Raw genomic sequence first — 22035 nt, 5'->3', positions numbered from 1 at the left:
GAGAACATTAGAGGGTCAGCTCAAGTTGGATGGTTGGGAGACAAAGTCAGAGAGGCAAGATTGCGATAGTTTGGACATGTGCAGCGGAGAGATGCTGAGTATATTGGGAGAAGGTGCTAAGGATAGAGATGCCAGGGAAGAGGAAAAGAGGAAGGCCTAAGAGAAGGTTTATGGATTTGTTGAAAGAGGACATGCAGGTGATGGGTGTGACAGAGCAAGATGCAGAGGACAGAAAGATATGAAAGAAGATGATCCACTGTGGTAACCTATAACTGGAGCAGGCAAAAGAAGAAGAAGAAGAACATAATAACATAAATTTGACAAATGAAAAGAGGTCCATTCAGCCTATCAAAGTCATTTGTTTAGGTGAAGGTGTCCCAATATCTTGTCCAGATTCTTAAAAGTTTTCAAGATTTCTTTTTCAGTTACACGGCTCAGAAGTTTGTTCCAGAATACAAGGCCTCTTTGAATGGAGCTAAATGCTTCCTCTTCATGTCTTCAGACATGTGTGTGGGGTCAATATGCCTAATCAACCTTCTCCATGCAGCTTGGTCCTGCACCTCCTACCCAGTCAGACCCCTTTCATTCAAATCTTCTTTTACTCTGTCCAGTAAAAGCTAAATGGTCATCCTCTTACTGTTCAAGAGTCCCACAACTCTTTGTGTAAAGATGTGCTTCCTGGCTTCAGTCCTCAATACACTTCCACTTAATTTTCACTGATGTTCTCAAGTATGTGATTCAGCATTAAACTGAAAGAATCTAATGCAGATCTTGCATGTTGCAATGACAACCCCAATGTTGTATAGTATTTAGCTTAACAAAGTGATTTGAACAGAAACCAGCCATAGTAATATGTTAGTCCACTGGTGCAGATCCTAACAGCAGGTCAGTTTAGAGTCAACAAGTCACCTAACCTGAATGTCTTTATACTTCAATGTTTTGAAAAACATTTTAAAATATTTCTTCCTCCAGACCAGACAAGCCATCATATTCACCATGCTTGTAAGGTTATTCAAAGCCCATTTAAGACTTACCTTCTTTAGCATGACTTGGAGAGGAGGCATTCTCAGGCGTCATTTAAGATGAACTAATGTTGCTGGATCTACTTTATCAGTGCCTTTGAGGATTTTAAATACCTGGATGAGATCCCCACACAGTCTACTCTGCTTGAGACTAAACAGATTTAATTCTCTGAGTCTGTCACAGGAGGACATGTCTTTAGGTCCCATGATGCACTTGGTTGTCCTCCTCTGCACACCTTCAGGTGCTGCTATGTCTTTATAATACTGCTGTGATCAGAACTGCACACAATACTCCAGATGTGGTCTCACCGGTGCATTATATAGTCTGAGCATAACATCCCTTGACTGAAATTTAACAGTTTTTATGATATAATTAACATTTTATTTGCCTTTATAATTGCTTCTCTACATTGCCTAGTCCATAGAAATGTTGCATTAACATATACCCTTAAATTCTTTCCAGGGTTACTTCCTGTATCCTGTATTTATAGTTGATGTTCATGTTGCCCATGTGTAGCACTTTGCACTTTTCTACATTAAACTGCATTTTCCAGGTGTTTACCCAGTTCTGAAACTTGTCCAGGTCTTTTGAAAAATTCTTTTTGCTCCTTCCTCAGTGTCTGCCATCCCACCAATTTTAGTGTCATCTGCTAAATATCACAAGTGTACTAACTATACCCGAATCAATGTTATTACAATAAATCAGAAAAAGTAACAGTCCAAGGACAGACTGCTGAGGGACTCCACTGATGACCTCGCTCCATGTAGAGCATTCTCCTCCCATCTGTATGTTTTGTCTCCTGCTGGTTAACCAACTAGAGGCCCAGTTTTGTAGGTTATCTCTGATGACTACAGCGTCTAATTTCAGAATTAAGTGCACTGAGGTGTGCTAAATAAAAGTAAACTGAAGTGAATAGAATATGGGGCGGCACAGTGGCGCAGTGGCGCAGTGGTAGCGCTGCTGCCTCACAGTTAGGAGACCTTGGTTCGCTTCCCAGGTCCTCCCTGTTTGGAGTTTGCATGTCCTCCCCGTGTCTGTGTGGGTTTCCTCCGGGTGCTCTGGTTTCCTCCCACAGTCCAAAAACATGCAGGTTAGATGCATTGGTGATCCTAAATTGTCCCTAGTGTGTGCTTGGTGTGTGGGTTTGTGTGTGTCCTGCAGTGGGCTGGCACCCTGACTGGGGATTTGTTCCTGCCTTGCGCCCTGTGTTGGCTGGGATTGGCTTCAGCAGACCCACGTGACCCTGTGTTAGTATATAGCAGGTTGAATAATGGATGGATGGTTGGGTCATTTCAACCTATAAAAACTTTTATTTCCCTGTGTACATATTTTTTTAAACATTTAGAGCTTGGTGAACTAAACAAATGCAAATTGACAGTCATGTTGTGAAAAATGCTGTTGAAAAAGTAACTGACCCCTTCACATGACACACAGTCAGTTCTTGGTAGCAGCACCCTTTGCAGTAATAACTGCTTGCAATTGCTTTGGATAGCCATCTACATTCTTAGCACCTCTGGATGGAGGCAACTTTTCCCATTCTTCCATGCAGAATTGGTCCAACTGGGTAAAGTTTGAAGGCTTTCATTTCTGAACTGCAATTCTGAGATCATGCCACAAATTTTCAATTGGATTCAGATCCGGACGCTGGCTAAACCACTGCAAAATCTGGATCTTCTTTTTGTCAAACCATGCTTTGGCTACTTTTGCCCAGTGTTTCGGGTCATTGTCCTGCTGAAAGTGGTGGTGTCGTCTGAGTCCCAATTTCAGGGCTGACATTTGAAGGTTTTCTTCCCAAATCTGGATATACTTCTTACTATCCATTCTTCCTTCAATACGGATCCCGTGCCTGCCCTAGAGAAGCAGCCCCAAAGCATGATGCCGACACCATGCTTTATGGTAAGTATGGTGTTTGCCCTTCCATCTGCCAGACACACGCCTTTGTGTTGAGGCCAAAAAGTTCAATTCTGGTCTCCTCAGCCCAAAGTACATGACTCCAGAATGCAGGACTCTTGTCAAGATGTCTGTTAGCGAATTGTAATCAAGCTTTCAGGTGACATTTTTATAGTAGTGTCTTTATTCTGCCATACAGCCCCTCTCTGTGAAAAACCTTCGATATTGTAGCCTTATGCACATCCACTCCAGCTGCAGATACTTAGAGAGTCACCTTAGGATTTGTTCTTACTTCTCTGACTAGTTTTCTTGACATTTTCTTTGTGATTTTAACAGGCCGGTTCACTATGCTTCCAGTTGTCTTCCACTTCGCTATGATGGCCTTCACAGTCGACACACTGAGGCTAAGGAGCTTGACAATCTTCTTGGCACCATCACCATCTTTAAACCTCTTAATCACAGTGTATCTCAAGTCATTAGAAAGTTCCCTTGTCTTCATTTGCGTCAGTTTTTGAGGTTTCACCAAATAAGCCACTTGTGCTGATTTCCCAGTTGTATGTTCCTAAGAACTGGCCTAAATAGTCACTTAGAGACCAGTCAGCAAGCTAGAGGATGAATGGCTTGATTGTTTACTCCCGTTTTCATTAGTCTCATTGCATTGTTAACAATCATACAGTCTGCAAGCTCTAGGGCTCGAATACTTAGTCAACAGCAGATTTCACTGATAAGTTCTTTATCGTTGCATCATAATTTGATTTTCAGGATTTTTTTAGTGAAAATTTATTGTCCAATAGGCCCTCATTTATACAGTATGGATCAGTATGAAACTAAAGATGGATTTTCAAGGAAAAATATTGCAGGAAATGTAAACTTTATCTAGGGGTTCAAATACTTTTACAACCCACTGTAGCCTATACTTGTATTCATCTGATGCCTTGTGGATCCATTTTTACTTGTACATTGCTGGTCAGCAGTCTGTGATTGTGTTCTGATCAATGGTGCCTCCTCTGTGAAATTTTCAGATTCCTTGAAGATCTCCTATCAGATATGAGGATTTATTGTCAAATCTAAGTGGTCCTGAAGGAGGGAGTGAGGGTAATACAATGTGAGGATCTCCCGACCCAATACCATCTCCATGTTCAGTGGTCTTAAAGCCATCTGCAAGGTAGAGTCTGTGCATAAAAGAATAAAGGATGTGTCCCACAAGTGAACACAACCTGTCTCTTCAGAGCTTTGTGCTGAAATAGACCAGGACAGAGAGGTTTTATCCTTTGCGTTTGCTGTGAGCCAAGACGACCTGGAGGCCACTGAGGATGTGCAATGTCATCAGTGTCCTACTACCTCTAGAGGATGGGCATAATCCTGAAATACTGTGTTTAAAAACCTGATCTTCAACAATAAATGGGTTAGCCTGTGTCACCCTAAACCTTTTCACATTTTCTCTTGTGTTTTGTGTATGGAACAATTTAAGAGATGTGATATTAATAACTGCACACTACCATCTATTGTTGAGCTCTTGTTTGTTATGAAGTGTTCTGTCCATTACTCAATACAACCCCCTATCTGGTTAATCAGTTATGTTATCAGATCACAGAAAATCATTCTGAGAAATCAACAAATTCATCTAACTTTTTCCCATTATGGATACATGGAACGATGAAGCCCAATCCAATCCGCATCATGCACATGGCAAGAAATCATCTTGGACAAGATGTCAGTGCAACATCACAGGGCACAATTCCATTCACACACACTCTCATGGTTCATACCAGGCCAATTTATTGTTATGTTATGGGAGTCCTTGAGATGTGAATGCACACATCCAACCCACATCCCTGGCGCATTGATATTTGCATAACTGTGCCACCATCTCAAAATTCAGCGGGCTGGACTCAAGAAATTTTCACAAGTAATCTTTGGGGATTCAAAGCAAGTCAAGACCTCTTTTAGCCATCCTATCGATGCTCATCTTCTCTCTTTCACTAAATTAATCAGGAGCCCAGGCTGAAAACAAGGCATACACAACACAAATAAAACAGGAACAGCAATGGATCTTTTTCAAATGTATTTATCTATTCTTTTTACTGAAAATTTGACAGTAGAGTGACAATGAAAAGGCCAATCCAATGATCTGTGGGAGAAAGCAAAATAAGTAAGTGTTAAAATGTTCATTGTGCCTTAGTTTTATCAAAACAAGCCACTTTGAAATAAGGGAGTCAAGCTTCACTCTTGTCTGTTTGCTGGGTGGGATCTCATTATAAATGTATAAATATTTTCTGTGTAACCTGACATTACATTTCTCTGCCATGTGGGGTAACAACTTCATCCAGGTTTCACTCCATTCCCATACTGTCCAAATTATCCTATATATACCCCAGTATATATATATACTGGGGGCTCCGCCCCCTGTTCACTTCACTCGCCCACCCCCGGATATACAATTTAAAGAGATGTTATTTTCATGGGAATTGTTACATATTCGTTATTTTCACTTTTACTTTAAAACTTTTGTAAAAACAATTCTTGTCCTTTATTTCTGGTCCCAGGTGTGGTTAAATCTCTTTCTTGCAGGACGTATAAAGCTGCTTCCATTGTGAAGGGGGGCGGTTGAGCACACGCTAAGGAGAAGCGGTTGGATCATCTGCTGGCTTGCTGCTGCTGGCGAGGTACGTGTTCTGCTTGTCACTTGTCGTTGTTTTAAGAGCTGGGAGCACATGAAGTGTGTCTGCCAAAAGCATTCCAACAACTGCTTGGTTTGATGTCCATGAACTTGTTATTAATGTTGTCTCATTGCCTTGTCTCGCGTGACTTTAAAGTGTCTCTCGTGGGATGTCAAGTTGTCTTCCGAGAAGATCACATCTCGTCTCCCTATTCTCCCTTCCAAGATTTTATTATAAATTATGAAAAAATATAAAAAAATATAAAATATTTTTATATATAAATAATGTGTGTGTGTGTGTATACAATGCTATGTAAAATCTGGGCACTCCTCTGAGGTTGATTGATAATTTACTCTGTTTTCATATGACTAGATCACAGCAATATGCCATTTTTTCACTAGAGAAATGTAGACAAGGGGATGTTTATCAGACCATAATTCTCAGTGTAGCATTATTGAGTTGTATGAAATAAGATATACAGTACAAAATGGGATGTGCAAAAGTTTGGGCACCTTTTTAACTCTTTGTGGACTGAATTTTTTTTCAAAAAGCATAGTTTTCTGAAAAGTGATGACTTCACACAGAAATCAACATAAAATGTCTGTTGCTGCATGCTGTGGCTGCCAGTTTGCCAAGAATGTACAGCAGACATGCTGCCAGACTATCTTCGCGTGGCTGGGGTAGCAGTGGTCATGGTCACAGTGCATTGCAATCTGATTTCTGCCTCTTAAGTGGCAGTCCTCCCAGGCAAACAGTGCCGTAGGCGCGTCAGCTACATGAACCTGTTCAACACCACGATTAGCAGGGAACTAGTCAGCCGAAGCTGGAACGTCATATTCGTTTATGATTGCTTGTATCAAAATTGGAGTCCATCAAGTCATAGTCCAATTCAGAGAGAATAGGCAAAACATCGTCCACAAAGTTATTTGCTTTACACATCCGCTATGATCTCTCACCAGATGTCAGTGCCTTTTTTGCGCCTTGCTGTTCACTGGAGTGTAGAAAATCCTAGTTGAAACAAATGAAGCTAACTTTCCTTCTAGCAATGAGTGTCCAACTAAAACATAGCAGTTGGTTTTGTCACGGTTTACAGTTGATTACCTTTTGACAAAAGTTGACATCAGCCCTGAAAGAGTTAATAACATTAATTTGAAGACCTGCAGTCATTTAATGCAGACGGGCTGCAGCACAAAATTGCTTTGATTAGCTCATTAGACCTTAAACTACAAATCAGATGCAACCAATCATAAAAAGGTTATTTAAAGCAGGTAATTGCTAGTTGTGCTTGTCCTTGGTTCTCTCTTAGAGAATGGCAATATGGGAGCCTCTAAATAACTCTCTACTAACCTAAAAACAAAGATAATTCGTCATTATGAATTAGGAGAAAGGGTACAAGAAATTATCACAAAGGATTGGACTGTGTCTCCACAGTCAGAAATATTGTTAGGAAATGGAAGACAACAGGAAGAGTCCTTGTGAAGGAAAGATGTGGTAAGCCAAGAAAAATATCTGAAAGAGACAGCCGAAGGCTGGTTAGAATGGTCACAGAACAAACCACAGACCACCTCCAGAGAGCTACAAGAACTTCTGGCTGCTGATGGTGTCATTGTACATCATTCCACAGTCCAGCGCACATTGCACCGGGAACAGCTCGGTGGAAGGGTGATGCACAAAATGCCTTTTCTGAGTACTCACCACAAGAAGAGTCACATGAGGTATGCAAAAGCACATCTGGACAAGCCAGAAACAGTTTGGAAAAAAATACTATGGAGAGATGAGGCTATGGTAGAGTTATATGGTAACGACCAGAGGCATTATGCATGGTGAAAAAACACAGCATTCCAAGAGAAGAACTTGCTGCCTACTGTGAAATTTGGTTAAGGGGGCTGTGGGGCTGTGTGGCTTGCACAGGTACTGGAAACCTTGTTTAAGTTGACAGCCACATGAATTCCTTTCTGTATCAGCAGACTCTTGACAAGAATTTTTCAAGAGTCAGTTACAAAGTTGAAGTTATGCCGGGGTCGGATGTTTCAGCATGACAATATTCTGAAGCACTGTTCAAAATCTGCCAAGGAATTCAGGCAGAGACAAGTACAATATTCTAGAATGGTCATCCCAGTCCCCAGACCTGAACATCATTGAAAATGTATGGATTAAATTTGAAGCAGGCTGTCAATGCTAGGAAGCCATCAAACCTGACTGAACTGGAAGCATTTTGTATGAAAGAATGGTCCAAAATACCACCAGCCAGATTTCAGGGACTTGTCAGTGGTTATAAGAGGCGTCTACAGACTGTTTTTTCAGCAAAAGGAGGATCTACTAAATATTGATGGGATTATTCCTTTGGACCTCCTAAATTTATGCACCTGCCTATTTTTGTTTAATGCACATTAAATTAGTTCTGTTGTTCAAATAAAAAATATTTCACTACTGAAATGTTGATGTTTCCATAAGGTATAAAATATGTTAAAATGAAGTTGCTGCCTCAAAAGCTTAGAAAGTTATAAATTGATACACTATTTATATCCTGGGACGAAACAAAACTTTTTAGCCTGGGATGAGACAAGACTTTTTCAGAGAGATAATTTCATGTCCCGTGAGATGAGACTTTGTGCCAAGAGATTTAACCATTCCCGGTGTCAGAAATAAAAGACAAAGAGTAGATGACAAAGTAGAACATTGTAATGAATTAAAAAACGTTGGCACGATACACATTCAGAGCAGGTTAGAGATAATGAAAGTACTAAAATTCAAAAGTCTCAAAAAAATGATAGTAAAGATCACATTAGCGCAAACAAACGGAAATTATTACTCAGTGAAATAACGGAAAAGCGAAAAGAGATTGAATATGTGGACATAGGTGATATGACAGAAGTATGCAGATATCGTTCGGATTTAAACTATAAGTCAGAGATTTGTAGATCGTCTAATTCGTGTTGCCATCAGGAAAAAGTAGTGTTTCTTCCCAATGAAGAGACAAATCCGAGGGAATTAAAAGATTTGTTGCTTGGTGAAAGTGAAATCCATATATACGTGAGCGGCAGAGAAGATGCAAAGTGGCTGGCACGTAGCGCAGGCCGGGGAGGGGTTGGCGTGCAAAGGCGAAGCCCACTAGTATGTATATATATATTAGTGTCGTAGATGGGCACCTGAGGTATGCAATACCCCCACCATGACAAGAAGGGGAGCTACAGCTAACAGTACTCTCCTTCTTTTCCTTTGCAGTATCGAGAACACACCCACTGATGGAATCTAAACCCTTTCCTCTCCCACTGAATCCCTACCTCTGCTAGTTGGGACCATATAAATCTCAGAGCTCCAAGAAATTGGTGTCTCATTTTCAGAAAAGCAGTCCCTCATGAGGGAGCTCCCTGATGTGGACCCACATGACAGAGCTAAACATTTTGATAAGCCAAATAAGCTCTTAACATGCCTTGTTTCTTTTGCTACATCTTGTATCCTTTACTGTTCTGTTTTTTGGACGACTGCAGCAAATGCAGTGGCCCAGTTGGCACACCAATATTTTTTTTGGGACTCCATGGCCTACTTTCTCCCTTACAGTATATATACACAGTTTATGGAATCAGGGCACTCCAGCAGTGAGGGTGAACATTTCCCATTTAAACTGAGTCACTTGTGGGCCAACACCTCCATCATAGTTTCACTCCATTCCCCCACTCTCATAATTCTCAGAGTTACTTTTTCATTAATCTAAATGTTTTTATGCAAAGTATTTTGTGTCATTATGACCCAGGATAAGTTTTATTTTGGTTGGTGCTGATTATTTTTGCTTTGTGATGGTTATGTCACCATTTCTGGCAAAACCGTTTTGTGTGTTTTTGTCACAGATTTGCAGTCAATGGCCATTGCTGACCAAGTGATGCTATTATTATAGCCTGCTTGCCTTTTTTAATTGTTAAGGTGTTTTCTGCACCCATTCAGGGCAGGTTTGGGTATTATTTATGGTTTTAAAAATTGGGGAACCCAAATCTAACATTAAATTTCACTTTCATAGGGGTTTTCAGGATGTTAAAATGAATTAATGTCTTACAATGAACTCCTTACTGTTTTCTCATTCACACCAATATTTTGGACCACCTAATATTTATGGTTGTCATGGTGTTGCTGTGTAGAGGTGGCTGGGAATGTGTGGTGCAAGATGTCACCTATGTGATGGTATAAAGGACAGCACTGTGCACTTCCAGTTATCCGAGATGGTGGATATTTCTATCAAGTGTATGTGTTCAGTGTTTCTTCTTGTGTATGTGTTATCCCTTAGCTTAGTTAGAATTTTTGTTAACATTTTGCATTTGTCAAATACACATTCTAACTTGTTCAACTTTTAGCATGGTGTTTAACTGCATCCTGTCCTCTGGCTCTAAAAATCAATTTTGATCTCTAGCAGAACAGGTACAAGACCTTATCTTTCCTGTATAAGATGGCTGCACCCAGCTTACAGTGTCCTAATTCTGACCAAACTTACTCTCTAGATCTCCTTCTTCTGCTTTTCTTGTGTAGTAGTGTTATGTAGCTAAAGGCACTACCAAGAAGACTTTGTCTTCTTCTGCTTCTCTGGTTTTCTGACTGCTGCTTGCCATTTCCTTTAGTTATAACTTCATCTCCTGGCCATTTATTTGCCCCTGATCATGTCAACTTTGTTAATTTCCTAACAAGTACACCCTGACTGTGATGCCTGGTAGTTGCAAAGTGTAGTTTGCCCCCAGTTGGATTGGGTATCCCATTGGTTTGGGGCAGTAATCAGAAGACAAAATACTACATAAAACTATTCAGTCCCCAGGAGCACCAATATCCATAGATACAAACATGGGGACGGTGAAGCTCTTGCTTTGACTAAATTTGAAAAGTGACTCTCAGCATGAATATTAATGAGACCTTCCATGAAAGTGCGCACATGACAGATGTGAGAGTGAAAGTCGTTTTCCATCCTTATATCCTCCCAGGTTCAAAACACTTAAGTTCAGGGTCCTAGGAGGGCAATGCCTATTCATCATGCAGGAACAAACCCTATATAGGACATGCCAGTGCATTGCTGGACACTCTGACATGTACAGCCACTCCTAAAAGCATAAAAATGAAGAGAGAGCAAAACTTAAGCGATCCTTACCATGAGGACAGTGAGGAGAAAGACCATGGCCACAATCAATGCCAAATTCTTCTGCAGAAGTTTTGCCACAAACATCTCACAAGACTAGAAGAAAACAAAAAAACAAAAAAGGCACCCGCTTAGTGTTGTTTGTGCTCCATTTCACCTTTTAAGAAACAGCAATGACTCCACTGAGCCAAAGTTGACCATGCAGGTTAATTACTGCATATAGTGTCCTCCACCAACATCAGCATTCTTGGAAAATAACAACAAAAAAGGATGTGAAAAATGTCTTTATCTCTTTGACTGCCATTAAGTATCGGAATGAAATCCTTGGACCCATTGTCAAATGGAATTGATACCATTGACTGGCCCCAGTGCACACTCGCCTGACCTCAATCCAATAGAGCACCTCTGGATGTCACATTATGTTTCGGTCCATCCGACGCCGCCAGGTTGCACCTCAGACTGTCCAGGAGCTCAGTGATGCCCTGGTCCAGATCTGGGAGGAGATCCCCCAGTACACCATTCGTCCCATTAGGAGCATACCAATCCCCCCCACCCCAATGTTGTCAGGCATGCATACAAGCATGTGAGGGCCATACAAACTACTGAGTATGATTTGGAGTTGCTCCAATAAAATGTTGGCAAAATGGATTGGCCTGCCGCATTATTTTTTCACTTTGATTTCCAGCGTGTCTTTTAATTCAGCCTCCTGTAGGTTGATCGATTTGATTTCCATCAAACAATGTAGCGTCCTTTCGTTCCTAACATGTTACCTAGTCCATATTAGTAGACATATGCAGCAGGATTTTTTTCCATTGAGATTGGATGTGTTTACAAAGTGTTCCTTTAATTTTTTTAAACTGTTTATAAAAATATAAATATGTTTATAAACAGCTCAAAAAAATTAAAGGAACACTTAAATCACTCATTAGATCTCTAAGAATGAAATATTCATGTTGAAAACCTTCACTGCGGAATACTGTGTAATTCATTGAGAACAAAATGATGTAACAATGGTCAATGGAAACCAAAATCACCAACCCAAAGAGAGCTGATTCAACCTCACAATGAAAATCAAAACTTGACATCATAGGTTGATCCAACTTGCATGAATTTAATCACGGCAACTTATAATGTGACTCAGTAGTGTGTGTGGCCCCCATGTGTCTGTATGCACTCCTGACAACATCTGGTCATGCACCTGATGAGACAGCAGATGGTGTCCTGGGGGATCTCCTCCCAGACGTGGATAAAGACATCATTGGGTGCACCGATACATAACGTTTCAAAGATTCTCAGTTGGATTTAAGTCTGGAGGACATGCGGGTCAGTCAACAGCATCAATGCCTTCGTCTTCCAGGAACTGCCTACACACTCTGGCCACATGAGACCAGGCATTGTCTCCACCAAAGGGAACCCAGAGTCAACTGCACCAGTGTGAAGTCTGACAGTGGCTCTGAGGATTTCATCCCAGTAGCTAACAGCAGTCAGGGTTCTGTAGCCTACCGCATTTAGGTCTGTGTGACCCTCCAAGGATATGCCTCCCCAGACCATTAATGACCCAAAACCAGTCATGCTGGATGATGGTGCAGGCCGCATAACATTCACCACAATGTCTCCAGACTCTTTCATGTCTGTCACAGTGTTAACTTGCTCTCATCTGTGAAGAACATAGGGTTCCAGCTGCCAATTGTGGTATTCTCTGGCAAATGCCAATCAAGCTGCATAGTGATGAACTATGAGAACTGGTGCCACTAGAAGACATCGAGCCCTCATGCCACCCTCATGAAGTCTGTTAGTGACAGTTCGTTCAGAAACATGCACACCAGTAGCCAGCTGGATGTCATTCTGTAGAGCCCTGGCAGTGGTCCTCCTGTTCCTCCTTGCACAAATGAGCAGATACCAGTCCTGCTGCTGCATTAATGCCCTTTGATGGGCCTGTGCAGCCATCCTTGTTTAACAGCCCATCTCGTGATATCTTCTCCATGCTCTTGAGACTATGCTGGGAGACACAGCAAACCTTCTGGCAATAACACATATGGATGTACAATCCTGGAAGAGCTGAGCAACTTGTGCAACCTGGTACTGCCTCATGCTACCAGTAGTGACAAGGACACTAGCAAAGCACAAAACTAGAGAAGAATCAGTCAGGAGGGATAAGGAGAGAGCAATGGTCTGTGGCCACCATTACCTGTAAGGGGTTATCTTGCTTTTGCCTCTCCAGGTCATGTGTTGTCACTTTCATTTGCACCAAAGCAGATGAAGTTGATTCACAATCGTTTAGACTTCCTAACTGAACAGAGTTGAGATCCCTGAAGCTAACTTGATGTTAGACTGGAAGGCCACAGCAGCTGCAGGGTTTTGTTATACCTCAATGGTTACCATTATTTTATTTGAATATAATAAAGTTTAAGACTGGCTACTGACTCTTTAGAATATGAGATAAGTATAGTTCATCCACTAGTCCCTTACTGCTATACTGTATAACACAGTGGTTCTCAATCTGTGGGTGGGCCCCCCTAGGGGGCGCGAAGTAACAAAAAGGGGGATGTGAAGATTTGAAAAAAGAAAACAAGAATCGAAAATATGAAAAATACATCGATTGTAACCAAAAGAAATTAACTTAAACTACATTCTGATACTAGAAAAATAAATATAGAGTTAGATAAATGTCGATAAAAGTTAAGCAGGTATAATAAAATATGCATCTATGATATATCATTAAGTAAAAAAGAACAAGTTGGTATTAGTGGGCTCCTTTCAAAAAAACATTAGGGGGGGTGCGATTAAAACTGTTAAGAAAACTCGGGTTGCAAATACTTAAAGGTTGAGAAACACTGTTATAACAAGACTTTAAAAATGGCTTTGTTTGACTTCCAAAGCACTGATGTGACTTTACACAGGAGCCACCTATAACAGATCTACTAGTCACTTACAGGTATATAGTAAGACCTTAAAAGCAATACACTACATAGCAGTAAATGATTAATAGCTGAACCATCTAAAAGCTTTTAAAGCCCTTCTCTTGTAATGTATATCATACTATTAATTTCCTGCACTTTGTTTTAGTTATTCTCCTTAACAATTTAAATGACTCTTTAAAATGGCAAAGTGTGAGCTCGCCATCTTCTAAAACTACATGTATTGATCAGCTGACATGGTTTACTCATACAGTTGTTGCCAATAGTGGCCAATAGATTAGAGTTTCCCGGACATTAAATGAGCAGGCTTTTCTACTCACCTCCTTGAAGACACTCTTGTTGCGATACACTGTGCAGGTGTCAGGAGGCTTGCAGTTACATGTGTCCGGTGCCCCCTCGCTCCAGTCTTGGGGGCCATTAATCAGTCCACAACACTTGGCCTTTTGAAGGAAACAGAGCAACCAAACAGGACACTGTGTTGTGACCCATATTAGCAAAAGGAGCAAAAGATCATTTCAGACTGCTGGCAGAGAGTGAACAAAAGTGAGAATGGAGGAAAGAAAAACCAAATTTCATCCTGGAATATAAATAGTGAGCAACTGACAATCCACTTATAGGTGATGTCTAAGCTTCACAGATGGCATGTCTTTGTAGTTTAGCATCATAAAGAGCTTAAAAAACAGATCTTGTGAAGTTAAATTATTAAACAAACGTCATCAATTAATGTACTTCAAATTCTGAAAGCATTCAACAGTTGGGTGTGCAGTGGAACAGCTGAGGTGCAGTTGAAAATAACACAACATCCTTCAGTCAATGCTACTGGCTCAAAGTGCTCCTCACTCTTCTCCAGTCAAAAAGGATTCTCAGTTCATTTCTATCAGTATTTTCAATTTTCTCTTCCATTAGTATAAAATGGAACTGAATGTGAATAATCCACTTTGTCCAGATACACTCACCTAAAGGATTATTAGGAACACCATACTAATACGGTGTTTGACCCCCTTTCGCCTTCAGAACTGCCTTAATTCTACATGGCATTGATTCAACAAGGTGCTGAAAGCATTCTTTAGAAATGTTGGCCCATATTGATAGGATAGCATCTTGCAGTTGATGGAGATTTGTGGGATGCACATCCAGGGCACGAAGTTCCCGTTCCACCACATCCCAAAGATGCTCTATTGGGTTGAGATCTGGTGACTGTGGGGGCCATTTTAGTACAGTGAACTCATTGTCATGTTCAAGAAACCAATTTGAAATTATTTGAGCTTTGTGACATGGTGCATTATCCTGCTGGAAGTAGCCATCAGAGGATGGGTACATGGTGGTCATGAAGGGATGGACATGGTCAGAAACAATGCTCAGGTAGCCCGTGGCATTTAAACGATGCCCAGTTGGCACTAAGGGGCCTAAAGTGTGCCAAGAAAACATCCCCCACACCATTACACCACCAGCCTGCACAGTGGTAACAAGGCATGATGGATCCATGTTCTCATTCTGTTTACACCAAATTCTGACTCTACCATTTGAATGTCTCAACAGAAATCGAGACTCATCAGACCAGGCGACATTTTTCCAGTCTTCAACTGTCCAATTTTGGTGAGCTCGTGCAAATTGTAGCCTTTTTTTCCTATTTGTAGTGGAGATAAATGGTACCCGGTGGGGTCTTCTGCTGTTGTAGCCCATCCGCCTCAAGGTTGTGCGTGTTGTGGCTTCACAAATGCTTTGCTGCATACCTCGGTTGTAACGAGTGGTTATTTCAGTCAAAGTTGCTCTTCTATCAGCTTGAATCAGTCGGCCCATTCTCCTCTGACCTCTAGCATCAACAAGGCATTTCCGCCCACAGGACTGCCGCATACTGGATGTTTTTCCCTTTTCACACCATTCTTTGTAAACCCTAGAAATGGTTGTGCGTGAAAATCCCAGTAACTGAGCAGATTGTGAAATACTCAGACCGGCCCGTCTGGCACCAACAACCATGCCACGCTCAAAATTGCTTACATCACCTTTCTTTCCCATTCTGACATTCAGTTTGGAGTTCAGGAGATTGTCTTGACCAGGACCACACCCCTAAATGCATTGAAGCAACGGCCATGTGATTGGTTGATTAGATAATTGCATTAATGAGAAATTGAACAGGTGTTCCTAATAATCCTTTAGGTGAGTGTATGCCCTATTGTCCAACTTTGAGAGCTTGAGTTTAAGTCAATCAAATCAATGCCATCTCAACCTCTTGTTTATCTCATGAGCAAGACTTATGAAGATTGAATTCAAATAACCATTGTTATGGCGCGGTTGCCTATTGCTTTTTCTCTTCCTCCCTCTGCAGAATGGATGATCGACGGTCCTTAAACCTCTAACATGACGTTCGGGTCCTGCCCTCCTGAGCCTACCTTTCCAGGTTGCTACATTGATAACTGGCCACATCACCATATTGAATCAGTTTGAAGAAGCCCCTTGTCTGAGTAAGACATTATTTATTAGTCTTTTTGCAAACTGTATATTTAGCCATCACAATATATGGGGTTCACCTTGGTGGCCCAAAGCTTTACACATGTATCTTTGTTTTCATTACACCATTAAATTATCTAATATTTGAGATTTAAGGATTTTGGATTGACATTTTTAGAGTTCAGGACAGAGGATGAGCACCGCGTTTCTGAAAGTGGGTTGACACTCAACCAATTACACTAACAGCCCTTAATCCTCCTCTAGTGCTGCTCAATGTATTACACACTTCCGAGGCTAAAACCAGGTGCTTAAACATCAGTGAACTGAAAAAGCTGCGAGCGCGCCTGTGATCTGTCCACAAGGGGGCCCTCTTAATATTGTTCAGTAGAGAATCTTGTGGGTAGGCCTTGATCTGTTTGACAACTTTGTTACCAGTAGCAGTCAGATGTACACAAGGAGTCAAGGAAGCCTGTCATGTTGTATTTCATTTTAAACGTGGGATTTCAAAGGTTACTTAATTTATTCTGTCAGTGTTGGATATACTGTAAGTCAGATAGATAGATAGATAGATAGATAGATAGATAGATAGATAGATAGATAGATAGATAGATAGATAGATAGATAGATAGATAGAAGCTATTCAAGAGAGACAGCTTACCTGTTTTTGCAAGTTATTGATGTTGTCCTGGAAGTCCCGCAGTTGCTGGTTTAAAGGAATGTACGCTCGTAATGATTCTGTCACTGTCTGTCTGATCTGGAGAAAGAAAGGAACATGGATGTGTACATTAATGAAGCCATTGTGTTGCAGGTCTCCCCTTAAATTTAAACTGGACATGTGGGTTTATAAAATGAATGGAATAATGAAAAATATCTAATATAATAATTGCTGTCCATAGAAAAAAGAAACAAATCTGGGAACAATTATGTAAGCCATATTATATTGTCAATTATGTATTACATATTGATGCTTTAGTATATTTTGGAAATGATGAAAAGGGATCAATCCATCCATATCCAGCACTTATGGACTATTTGAGAACTAGGACAGTCCTCTCCCAACAGCACCCTCTTGTGGTACCCAGGGACCCCAACTGGGTTGCACTTCCTGAGGGCATCCAAGCTAGGATGCCTCCAGCAGAAAAATGCTATCTAAGGTATGGGAGATGGAATTGCTCTTGGCCTCCAGCTTCGGCTCATCCATCCTGTGGCACCTTCCATCTTGGCAAAAGGTCATGCCATTGTCCAGCAGGGATACCCATCTGTCCTTCATGGCACTCACAATACCGATAATCCAAAAATCTAAACTAATGACCAAAGCAAAATTGAAAAAAGAGAAATCCAAAAGAAAAATGTATAAAGACCAACAAAACTTGCCAATATAGTGAGGGAAGCACAGGATGGAAGCAAAACAACTGCAGTTGTGAATTGTCTTTAAGTACTGAATACAGCCTCTCAAGCCTTTATAAAGACTGATTGTGGTCCTTACAGCTGCTTCATCTGGGGGACCCATCCTCCTCGCCTAAACATTCAATAGATTAGATAAATAACTAACAGAACTGACATTTAAATATTACAAAAAATGAAGAAGTGATAAAGAAAAAAACAAAATACTAAATCAAAAACAATTTAATGTAACAAGGAAGAAAATCAAAACGTATTTAGCAACACAAATCACACAATCTAATATATAAAGCTGAAGATAAGTTTGTACAATATGCGGAATACACCGTTGAAAATACCCCTGACAAATTGAGCAGATTCTCTATCTGAACAGGCAAAGACAATAAGCTATGCTTCGTTCTGAAATGTTTTTCTCCTGGAGAAACTTAATTTAGTGACTGCACCTGACATTTATTCTGCCATAGCAGTGCCAGGTACCATTGCTAATAATAATAATAATAATAATAATAATAATAATAATAATAATGATAAAAAAACAACTAAAAATAAAGGAAAAGAAAATTAAAGCCAGGGAGGAAACACTAGAGAAACCGTAACAGTGGGTGAGCCAAACCCACACAACATGTAGGAACCAGACCCTGCTCAATTTAGGTTTTCTCTTCATTTTTTGATACTTAATATTTTCATATAGTCACCATTTCCTTGCATTTACAATTACATTTTTTTGACTAATATATAGATATGTGATGCAGTCACTTGCTTGAATTTCTTTTTTCTTAGTACCTTGTCAGGCACTTGTGTAGATCTTCCAGTCTGCTACAGCTCATTCTTAGAAAAACAGCACATAACTAAAAATGGTGGTTGTGCTGGAAACACTGAAAGGATATTCTTGTTTGAAAAATCCATCCATCCATCCATCCATTATCCAACCCGCTATATCCCAACTATAGGGTCACAGAGGTCTGCTGGGGCCAATCCCAGCCAACACAGGGCACAAGGCAGGAAACAAACCCGGGCAGGACGCCAGCCCACCGCAGTGTTTGAAAAATACAAATCAAAAATTTCTTTCTGAATTACAGACATTATTCCCAAAATGTGTCAAGTAAAATAAAGATTTAAAATGATTCTAGGTTTGAAAAGACCTGGGACTTCAGTTTGTTTTTGATTGATGGGATCCAAGATACATGATAGAAGAGAGCAAGGGGTTCAATTGAAAAAGCACAATAACAAACAATTGTGAGCACTGCCCCTTTCATCTGGATACTTGCCTGATTTGTACTGTACTATAGTATCGCTCTTTGCAGCGAAGAACATTGTGAAAGAATAAACTTAAATGCATACCTTGGATTTGAAAATGATGACACTAAATCCAGCTGCAGACAAAAGCAGGAAGAGGATGAGTAGGCCAACAAAAAACTGGAAAGAGAAAGAAAAATTGGTTCAGAACAAATAAAATGTACTTTCATTGAAATCTATACTAACAGCTTACTTGGAATGTTCGAATTCAGTAGAGGACCATTTGATTATAAGTCTGATTACGTTGCTTCTCAAAGATAATTTTTTTACTAAGGTGACATTGATTTGGTCTTTTCAGAAAAAAAAAGAAAAAAAAAAACCCGCCTGTATAGTATATCTGCTATGGTCATTTCTAAAATGTCGCATCTCAAGCGTGTAACTTTCTACAGCAGTCTTACAGAGTGGCTCCTGTATCATGTTAAAACGCAGTGATGAATTCATACAAAACACTGCAATCTGACAAAATCACAGGCATCCTGCAGTGGGAACGATCTGAAGTCAGCAGTTGGCAAGTAGCTGGCATAGTCACGATCATGGCTGCTTATTAATTTGCATCTTTCTGATGAATTCATATTTATTAATTTTACATATTTAAAGTATTGGTATAGAGTTACAGTACATCAGATCTGAATCGCTTGCAAAATTATTTAAACAATCAAACAAAAGATCAGATAAAAGCCAAAACATAGAATCTCTTAACTATATTCTAAAAGTAGATTTAATAAATTGTAGCAACCTAAAGACTTACAAACTACTAATATGGACTCATTTTAACCATTGTGATACTCCTCCAAAAAAAAAAAAAAAAGCATTGCTGTTGAGGGGACGTAGAAGCCATTTTCATTCCACATCCCCCAAGAGGACCCACTGGTTATAAGGAATGTCAGGATGAAAAAACGTATTTGCAGTAGGTCAACATGGCTACTCTGGCAACAATAGTCAGTGAAGTCATTACATCATAAGGCTAAGTTATGGAAGAAGTGATTGTTTATTCAGAATAACACCACTACTACTTTGGGTCCGCATCACCTGTCCTGGATAAGAATCAGTGAACTTTGTGCACACTAGAGGCTTGACTTATATCAAATACTAATAATTTAAATGGGGTGCCCCAAACCTTCATATTACCTCTCGTTTTATGTTAAACTAGATGTCCCCCGCGGCCCCACCTGTGTAGCAGTGAAACAGGACAAACTTTAAAAATCGCTAAACAAACAGGTATCACTAACAAAGCATAGGCAAGGTATGTTCCAACACATGGCGAGAGATAGAGCGACTCAAACAGAGGCTGGCGCGTGAGTGAGGATGGCTTTGCCCGGCTCCCACTCTTGACGTGACGCTTCCACCTCCTCTTGGCCCACAGCCTCCGTCTCAGATTAGTGCGAATAAAGATAGATAGATAGATAGATAGATAGATAGATAGATAGATAGATAGATAGATAGATAGATAGATAGATAGATAGATAGATACTTTATAATAAGTATATAATAACTTTAACTTTTAATAAGACAATAACTTTATATAAAGCGGTACTGATAATAATAATAAAGCGGTACTGCAAGCGAACAATGATACTTAGCACAATGAGAGAAGTTGCAAAATCAACCGAAATGCTCAAGCAAATTATAGAAAAACACGCGACCTAAATCGAGAAGTAGTTCTCTTGTGAAAAGCAGACAGGCATACATACAGACAGACAGATGTTGGATTTTATATATAGAGAGACTAGAATGTTTTTCTGTATTTCTAATGCAGCTCAGACTCTGACATACATTATTTCAGTTAACTGGCAACACTAAATGTGCCCAGTGTGCATGGATGCGCCCTGCAATTGACTGGCCTCCTGTCTAGAACGGGTATGTTCAAATACAAGACTTCAGTTAAACAAATTTATAAATACACTGTATCTAACATTCTGATTAAACAATTGGAAACAGGCTCTGTGTAAATAAATTCAGTTTAACAGAATTAATCAATTTTGTTTCAGGTTAAATAAAACCACCAGATATATGAATGTCATGTGCATTACTTCTGTGAAAAACAATGAAGTAAATTTCATGCACAAGATAATTTTTTTTCTACACCCTTGTAGAAGTTCCTGGCACAAGATAGCAACACAGTATCAAGCTATTGGCAGGTAATATGATGTAGTTGGCAAGAACTTTATTGCTGAAATCAAAACATGAATGTAGGTGAAAATAACCTGCTGACTGAAAAATCTTGACATATAAGAAAATCAAGATAGCTGTAGCAGTCATCCCTCTGTATAAAACTGACATGACCTACAGGTGAACAAAGCACCTCTGCAGGGTCTGAGCCCCACCTTTTATGATCACTCAGTTCACATCCCCCTATCCATCCATTGTTAGGTCTGTTTAGGGTCATGGGGCCAGAGCCTGTGCAAGCACCACTGGACGTAAAGCTTAGCGTTCACTCGCACACGCACAGGGTTGTAAATGTAATCTAATCATGGACACACAACACAGGCATTCTTCGTGTCCATAAAATGTATTTGCCCTGTCCATTAATGCATGTTTTTTAACATGAGTATCAAAATGTTCACAAAAAATTAATAAAAAATAACAAATAACAAAATTATATAATTTATTCCATGGCTTCTGATCCTTTTTCCCAACAGTGTTCAGAAGTCTTTAAGAAGGCTAACAGAATGTCAGGTTATATAGTGCCCTGGTGTGTGGAGTACAAGACACAGGAGGTTCTGCTCAAACTTTATAACACACTGGTGAGGCCTCATCTGGAGTACTGTGTGCAGTTTGGGTCTCCAGGTTACAAAAAGGACATAGCAGCGCTAGAAAAGGTCCAGAGAAGAGCGACTAGGCTGATTCCAGGAATGCAGGAGATGAATTATGAAGAAAGATTAAAAGAGCTGAGCCTTTACAGTTTAAGCAAAAGATTAAGAGGAGACCTGATTGAAGTGTTTAAAATTATAAAGGAAATTAGTCCAGTGAATCAAGAATGTTATCTTAAAATGAGTTTATCAGGAACACAGGAACACAGCTGTAAACTTGTTAAGGGTAAATTTCATACAAAGATTAGGAAGCTTTTCTTCACACAGAGAACCATCGACACTTGGAATAAGCTACCAAGTAGTTTGGCAGACTGTAGAACTTTAGGGACTTTCAAAACTCGACGTGATGTTTCTGGAAGAATTAAGTGGATAGGACTGGTGAGCTTTGTTGGGCTGAATGGCCTGTTCTTGTCTCGATTGTTCTAATGTTCTAATGTTCCTGGACCTGGTCATTGTCTTTGTGGAGTTTGCACATT

At 40.1% G+C, this 22035-nt stretch overlaps 1 long non-coding RNA gene across 1 annotated transcript; it reads right to left on the bottom strand.

Annotated features, from left to right (window-relative positions):
- Positions 1-13972: 13972 nt before the first annotated feature.
- On the bottom strand, positions 13973-18870 carry LOC120534048. Its single transcript, XR_005634673.1, has 3 exons — positions 18795-18870; positions 16711-16806; positions 13973-14044 (listed from the first exon to the last, which is right to left on the bottom strand). It is a non-coding gene; the product is annotated as an uncharacterized LOC120534048 (long non-coding RNA).
- Positions 18871-22035: the final 3165 nt, after the last annotated feature.

Source organism: Polypterus senegalus, chromosome 8 (assembly GCF_016835505.1).
Source record: "Polypterus senegalus isolate Bchr_013 chromosome 8, ASM1683550v1, whole genome shotgun sequence".
NCBI lineage: Eukaryota > Metazoa > Chordata > Cladistia > Polypteriformes > Polypteridae > Polypterus > Polypterus senegalus.
This window is presented reverse-complemented; position numbering and strand designations above follow the sequence as displayed.